The following is an 8,816-nucleotide window of genomic DNA, read 5'->3' as shown; positions in this document are numbered from 1 at the left end:
TCACGGTGTGAACTCTTAGTGACGCAAGAGCTAAGAACAACATATCATATATGTTATTAATCTCCCACTGAAGTGTTCTATTTGTTTTGGGTAAACATTTACTTAGGTATATTCTGGCTAATAAACAACCTAATTCTAGGTGATTATCCAAGTATAACGTTTATATTTGGATTTCAACATATTATGTCTAGGTGATAAATCATTTTTAAAATCTTACGTCGCTCACGCATGCTCATAAAATCGGGTTAACAATGCTCAATTATTCGGTTATAATCTCCAAGTAGAAAGTGTTCCGCAAGCCAACAACTTAAATACCTCCAGCCTTAGACAAGATTAGAGACCGGTTAATTTTGTAACCAAAGTTTTACAAGATAACGATCTATTTTAACTATTAAAACAAGTTATTTGTTAACCCTAGGTAAGCATGCATCTTATCTTTGTTATGGATTTTAAATGTTTAATCCGTTTTTTATAACAATTATAAAACAATAGACAAGTTGTTCATCCATAACATACATCAAACATTTCAAGATTTAATATAACACTTTATTTTAAACACTTGAAACTCTAAACATGCATACTATATATTATAACTCTTTAAAACATACTTTCAATGCATGCTACATGCTTCCTATGGTGGGATTTTAAATCTACATGGCATACTATATGCACATACAAGATTTATTTAATTATAAATAATTAAACAGACACTGATATGGACTAGTTTTGGCATTCTAAACAAGCAAATAGCCTAAATTATTACAATAATAAACAAAACCGGCTTCCAATAGCTTTTAGACTTCATGAACCGACCCGAATCGGACCTCCAAGGCTTCAAAATAGGCTGAACCGACCAAAAGTGGGGATGAACAGGACCATCATGAACTGAACTGGCCAAACGATGCTAGAAAGGATCGAGCACAACATTGCAAGGCTTCAAGATAGTGTGGCAATGCTTCAAGCTGCTCTTCAAAATTGGGCTATCTTATGAGTAGCGTTGCAATGCTCTATGGCCAACATTGCAACGCTGCCTGGCAGAAGCATCACAACAGGTTTTCTTCAGCTAACCTTCTTGCATCTTTCTTCAAGTGCAGCTAATTACAATTCTATAGACTAACAAATTTAAAGACTCTTAATCACACATTAAGACCCATAAACAAAGAGCCAATTACAACAATTAACTTTTAATTGAAGAGAATTTAAATGTCAAAACTGAAATTATCCATATCAGCAACCATTTTCATACAACCTATGAAAAACACCCATTAAGCTAAAATTAACACAAATTGAGTGCTTAAATCATGCTCTGAACATTAAACTCTCTAATTCATCAATTTTAACAATTAAGAAAGCAGGTTCGTAATAGAAAATAAGATTTGAAGATATACTTTTGAAGACCTTCTCTTCAACTCACGAATTTAGCTTGAATCTTCACTCTAGAAGTGTTGTAGACCACCACTTGATCTTCCCTACTATTCTCTTGTTCCTTATATTGAATTGTGGGATTCAAAATGAGCTTGAATTCAGGGAATTTAGAGAGGAAATTTTTCTAGTTTTCAACTAGAGAGAGAAAACCATTTTCTTCAGCAACTCCAGTCTGAAAAACCAAAATGCATGGCTTGCATCTTAGCTGAAATATTCAACTTTTATCAATTCCTTTCATGCAATCCAATTGCACAATAAATTGACAGCACCTACTTGAAAGAATTGGTGGACTTTGAGTGGGATTGTACCAAAATTTGGAAAAAATCCACTAATGGGTTTTATTTCAATTTGAAATTCAATTTTTTTTTTTAATTTTGAAAATTATGGGTTTTATTTCAATTTGAAATTCAATTTTTTTTTTTTAATTTTGAAAAACTAATTTTCAAAATTAAAAAATCAAGATATTATTTCTATAATTAATATCAATTAAAACCTTATTAATTTTATATATAATTAATTCAATAATTAATTTCATAAAAAATTAATTATTAATAATTAATTAAACAATTTAATTAATTATATTTATTTAATATCAAATATTAAATTAATCAAACACGAAATCTACAATCATGAATCTTTGTTCATGTAGTTAATATTTAAATCAAATTTAAATATTATCCAATTCTCTAATATCATTTAATTCGATAATTAAACATGTAATTATATCGTATGTTTACTAATTTCCTTAATTCAACTTTGAACACTTGGAATTTAATCATCACTCTATTCTAAGGTTTAATTCATTTGTGAACTAGTAGGGGAACCTAATGGACCTACAGATCATGGGCTCCAACGATCCGAGATTAACTGGATAAACTCTTTAACCTAATTAACCAACATTCGTTAACTACCGGGTCACTCCACTAAAGCTCAATAGTTGCACTCCCCTCTCTGTAGATATAATTGTGTCCACTCAATATAACCATAATTAGTAAATCAGTCCTTCACAGGTTGTTTTTAATAACGGCTGGGTCAAAAGCTATTTTACCCTTGAGATAACATCTTGTTTGTTAAGTCCCACTGATCCTCTAATGAAAAATTGGTTTGTGATCCACTCACTAAACCAAGTGTCTCTTGGGCCAATAAGAGGGTGATGTCCCTTGTTCAAGACTCGGGAGGCGGCACTTAAGGGAACAAGCACTCTACTATGCCTAAAAGCAGGTAGGAGTAAATTCTATCTTGCACCCTATATCCCCAGCAATCTATTCGGTCTTATCCCTAAAATGGGAGGCTTATTGACCCATGAAACAGGCGTTCATAGTTAGTTCAGGATTAAGGTTAAGTTACCTAGGTCATTGCTTTGAAATAGTCAGTCTTAAATAGTAAACAACGTTATAAAGTAAGAATGACTTATTTCTTGGTCCGATCTTATAAAAATTCTTTGCATAGGATGCTTTCACTCGCATGTCTCCACATGAACAAATCAGGATCACTTCATTTGTAGCACTTTACAATAATTATAACATCTATAAAATGGGCCACATCCGGTAATGTCCCTAGAATAAGGTACCCAACCTTATCCATATACTATAGATCATTTTGTCCATATACTCGAACTTGATCCGCTCTTATGTCTCCACATAAAGTTCAAGTACTCATGTAATAGTCATGGATCTTAGTTTACTAGATTTAGGTTATTTCTAAAATGAAATGAACAATTCAAACATCAACAACAACTTTATTGAATCAAACTTCAACAACATCTATATTGATTAACATAATAAGATAATTGTTTACAAACTACAAGTTTTAGGACATAAAACCCACACCTCAAACACTTTATCCATGAAGATCTTTGTAAATGGATCAACAACGTTGTACTCTGAAGTTATCTGCGTGATGATCACGTCCCCTCGATGCACAATCTCTCGGATGAGATGATACTTCCACTCTATGTGCTTCCTGCACTTGTGACTCCGAGACTCTCGAGAATTAGCCACAGTACCATTATTATCAAAATAAAGGGTAATGGGCTTTGACATATCCAGAACCACTTCCAGATCAGTTAGAAATTTCCTGAGCCACACAGCTTTCTTAGCAGCTTCACAAGCCGCTACGTACTCAGCCTCTATAATTGAGTTAGAAATGCACCCCTGCTTGGTGCTTCTCAAGACTACTGCTCCTCCGTTAAGAGTGAACACTAATCCTGATGTAGATTTCCTAGAATTTTTATTAGTCTGGAAATCAGAGTCCGTGTATCCTATAAGAATCAAATCCTTAGAACCAGACACGAGCATGTAGTCCTTCATTCTTCGTAGATACTTGAGGATGTTCTTAACGACAGTCCAATGATCAAATCTTGAATTAGACTGATATCTACTAACTATCCCCACTGCATAGCAGATGTCAGGTCTAGTACATAATGTCACATACATCAAGCTGCCAACAACTGATGCATAGTGGATCCATCTCATTTCCTCAATCTTTTGAGGTGTCTTAGGACATTATTCCTTAGACAATATAACTCCATGTCTGAAAGGGAGTAAACCCCTCTTAGAGTTCTACATTGAAAATTTGACAAGCATCTTGTCAATGTACAATGCCTAAGACAGGGCTAGCGTCTTGTTCTTTTGATATCTAAGGATTTGCATGTCCAGAACAAACTGTGTCTCTCCCAAATCTTTCATTTGGAATTAGGTCGCTAGAGAATTCTTAATTTCAGTCAGTAGACCTACATCATTCTTAATGAGTAAGATATAATTTACATACAACTTTAGAAAATCTACTGAACTGTTGATGATTCTCTTGTAAACACAAGGCTCATTAACATTTTGATCAAAGCCATAAGATTTGATCGCAGTATCAAATTTTTTATTCCAAGATCGAGAAGCTTGCTTCAATCCATAAATGGACCGATTAAGCCCTCATATGCAGGAGTTCAGAACTCACTCAAGATTCAGGTCATGCTACCTATGGTCATCCTGGTGAAATGTAAATCTCTATTATTAACGGCGTTATATAATAAAACTAAACATTTTGTGGTTCGGTCTTATACAAACTTCTTTGTATAGAATATCCCCGCTCACATGTCTCCACATGAATGATCAGGATGAGATCATTTGTAGCACTTTACAACATTTGTAACATCTACAAAGCGTACCATACTCGTAGTGTCACTAGGATGAGGTATCCAACCTTATCGATCTACTACAGAACACTTAGGTTATCACTTAAACATGATCCATCCGTATGTCTCTACATACATGTTTAAGTTACAAGATAACCTTGAATGTTAGTTTATCGGTTTGTGGTTAGTGCAACTAATTTTGAAATAAAACATCACATATTTTATTACATAAATAAAAATATTTGTACATTACAATTACAAACTATGGGACTCTACGAGATTTAGGGCATCAACCACAACACCAACTTCAACAACTCTTGTTGAGGTGTTGGGTTCTTCAACAACCTTTGTTGAAAGTTCAATAGTTTCTTTGGAAAGTTCATTCAACACAACCTTATTGTAAGGTTTATGCTCCTTTCTGTGATCCTCTTCTAAAAATGTACCGTTTGTCGACACAAACACTTTATTTTCTTTAGATTGTAAAAGTAACCACCTCTCGTTCTTTTAGGGTAGCCTACAAATAAGCACAATTTTGAACGAGGTTCCAGTTTCTTAGGATTTGCCTCAAGCACATGTGTTGGGCAACCCCAGATCCTGAAATTACGTAAACTATCTTTACGACCATTCCAAAACTCCAAAGGTATTCTCGTAACACTCTTGGATGGAACACAGTTCAAAATATAAGTTACAGCCTGTACTGCATAACCCAAGAACGAGTCAGGTAAGGAAGCATAACTCATCATAGATCGAACCATGTCCAACAGGGTTCGATTTCTTCTTTCTGATACACCATTCTGCTGAGGTGTACTAAGCGCTGAGAGTTGGGATACAATTCCATGTTCTATCAAATTTCTTGAATGTTAGATCAAAAAACTCTCCACCTCAATCAGATCGAAATGTTTTAATCGTTTTATTTAATGTAATTTCAATATCAACCTTAAACTCTTTGAACTTTTCAAATGATTCAAACTTTTGTTACATTAAATAAACATACTTATATCTTGAATAATCATCAGTAAAAGTGACGAAATATTCAAACCCTTCTTTTGCTTTAACATTCATCAGGCCACAGAGGTCTGAATGTACAAGCTCTAATGGTTTTTTGGCCCTTTGACCTTTTCCAGTAAAAGATCTTTTAGTCATTTTGTCTTCAAAGCATGAATCACATACAAATAAAGAATTTTCTTCTAACTCACTCAGAAGTCCATTCTTAACCAATCTCTCAATCCTATTGAGATTAATGTGTCCTAATCTTAGGTGCCAAAGAAGGGCATTTTTTTTAGGAGAAATTTTATGTCTTTTATTTTGAGTTATCACAGTTTTAAATATTTCAGTGTTTAGGAGGGCTTTAGTTACTAACGATATTAGGTTATATATACTATTTTCCAGCTTAGCGGAACAAATATCTCCATTATTGGAAATAAACACTTTATTTATAGAGAAATTGATAGTATAAATTTGTTCAATCAAACACTTGATAGAAATTAAGTTCCTTTTTAAATTAGGAACAACAAATATATTTTCAACATGCATCATCATCTCCCCAGCTTCCAGTTGCCGCCAGAAACTAATTCCCTGAATGAAAAACAAACATGGTTAATGGCGTCTGAATCATCATTCTCCACTAAGAAAGTTTCCAATACAAGTAAATCATATTTACCTAGCTTGGCCTTCTTTTTTTCTGCCAAGTAATTGGGACAATTCTTCTTCCAATGTCCCTCATGGTCGCAATGGAAACAAATTCCCTTTGCAGTCTTAGCCTTCTTGCCCTTTTGGGCAACAACTGGTGGGTTAACTTTCCCCCTTTCACCTTTCTTCTTCTTCCACTTTTTGGAGCTAGAAGAAGAAGGTACAGACTTAGTCCCAGAGGTCAAACCTCTGTAGAACTTCTTGAAGGATGAAGCAACATTTTCCTTACCTTTTTGTTCCTTGGATTTCATCAAGGATTGAAATGTCTTTAGCTCATTGAGCAAGGTGGTTAGTTTTTAGTCAATCTTGTTCATAATAGCATTGCTACATAACTGTAGGAAACTTTCAGGTAAAGATTCCAAGATGAAGCTTACCTGACTAACCTCATTGATGACAGACCCATTCATCTCCACCACACTGAAGTGGACCATCATGTTGAGAACGTGTTCTTTAACAGATGCCCCCTCTTGCATACGGGCATTGGAGATATGTTTTAAAGTGTCATGCCTGAGTTCTGCAGACAATTGTTCGAACATCCCCTGCAGGGACTCCATGATTTCACGGACAGTGATTATGTACTCATGCTTCTTGGCCTAGACTTTAGAAAGGCTTGCCAAGATATATGCTCGGGCCTTTTCATTTGCCCTTATCCATAGCTCGTATGTCTCTCGAACATTTCGAGTGACATTTTGAATAGGAATAGGAAGTCAATCCCCCATAAGGAAAAAACGAAGGTCATTGATGATTAGTATTATGTTAATTGTGTTTTTCCACGATGTATAATTTTCACCGGTAAGTCTATCGGCAATAAGTAAATTCAATGTAGCGGAAGTCATAATGAAACTTTTTGAAACCATACAATTTATTTTATTAATACTCAATGCATTTGTTGAGGTTGGTGCCCTAAATCTTGTAGGGTTCTGTAGTTTGTAATTGTATTGTACAAATATTTTATTTATTTAAAAAAATATAAGATGTTTTATTTGACATTTAGTAGCATTAAACCCACAAACCAATAAACTAACATCCAAGGTTATCTTCTATAGCTTAAACATGTAGAGATATATAGGTGGATCATGTAACAAATGTATCTATAAGGGACCTTTTGCTAAGATTTGTTCTGTCTAGGCTGGGGTATTTAAGTTGACGGAAACGTAACATCCCTACCTGGGAACTTACCTGGAAAAGTGAATTAGATATATTTGTTACAAGCATGTAATGTTTGATTAAAGTTTATTAAAATGTTTAATAAACATTAATAAAAGTTGTTGAGTAAGTGTTACTTTTGGGCAAATTAAACAAACACTTAGGTAAAATCAGTAGCTAGATTTTCCTAAGTTAATTAACCCTAGGTAAAACGCTCAGTGGGAAGAAAATGGGGTAGATGATACTTCATTTTTACTCTTCACATTTCTTCCTAAATGTTCACACCATGAGATCTATACTCGACCTCGAGGCACCTTGAGAGTCCTTCTACGGATGCTGTTTGTATAGATCAATACCAAGGTGAATGGAGAGAGTGTTTATAGTAAGTGGAAGTGGGACAAGTGTCAACTGATCCCTCAGTCTCTCTCATTAGTTTGAAGTAAAGTTTCATGCTCAGCCTCGAGTCACCTTAAGTATCCCCCTACGGATGGCTTTTTGCATGACGCCTTATTCAAACTTCAGAAATGGATAAGGGTTACTTTAGTTTTTCCCCAATCGATTTTTTTCCTACGGTTGCGGAACTCCAGAATCTAAAATGAGGGGTTACACTTACAAGAAATGTTAAGCGAGTTTAACTATTTCTGAACTAAACAATGGTGACTGATAGTTACAGTAATAAGGAGTCGTTCTGTCTATTGGTTGAGATAGTCTCATTTCAGTGAAGGGGCACCTGACCACCCTACGGTGGCTTTTGTTCTGTCTCATTGAAACATCATTGCAAACAGATGTCACTTAGGGTGTATTAGATTATTTTGCTAAAATTGATTGGTTTTTCTAAATGGGCTAATGCAAGATATACTAATATAAATAATTAGTATAGTTTCAACAATTTTATTATGACTTCCGCGACTTTAAATCTGCTTGCCGCCAACAAACTAATGGGCAATAATTATACAACCTTGAAAAACACAATCAACCCTATACTGATCATCGATGACTTCTGTTTTGTCCTAATGGAGGAATGTTGTCCTATTCCTGCTCCAAATGTCACTTAAAATGTTCAAGAGGCATACAAGCATTGGATACGAGCAAACGAAAAGGCCCAAGCGTATATCTTAGCAATCCTTTCAGAATTCATAGCCAAGAAGCATAAGCTCATAATAACTGCCTGTGAGATCATGGAGTCCCTGCGGCAGATGTTCGGACAACCGTCCACATAACTTAGGTATGACGCTCTTAAACACATCTTCAATGCCTTATGCAAGAAGGTGCATCTGTTGGAGAACATGTTCTCGACATGATGATCCACTTCGACGTGGTGGAGTTGAATGGATCTTTCATTGATGAAGCTAGACAGGTTAGCTTCATTTTGGAATCTTTACCTGAAAGTTTCCTTCAGTTCTGTAGCAATGTTGTTATGAACAGGATT

Source organism: Benincasa hispida, unplaced genomic scaffold, assembly GCF_027475165.1.
Source record: "Benincasa hispida cultivar pf3 unplaced genomic scaffold, pf3_genome.v1.1 HicScf326, whole genome shotgun sequence".
NCBI lineage: Eukaryota > Viridiplantae > Streptophyta > Magnoliopsida > Cucurbitales > Cucurbitaceae > Benincasa > Benincasa hispida.
The sequence above is the reverse complement of the archived record's forward strand: the minus strand, read 5'-3'. Positions refer to the sequence as shown.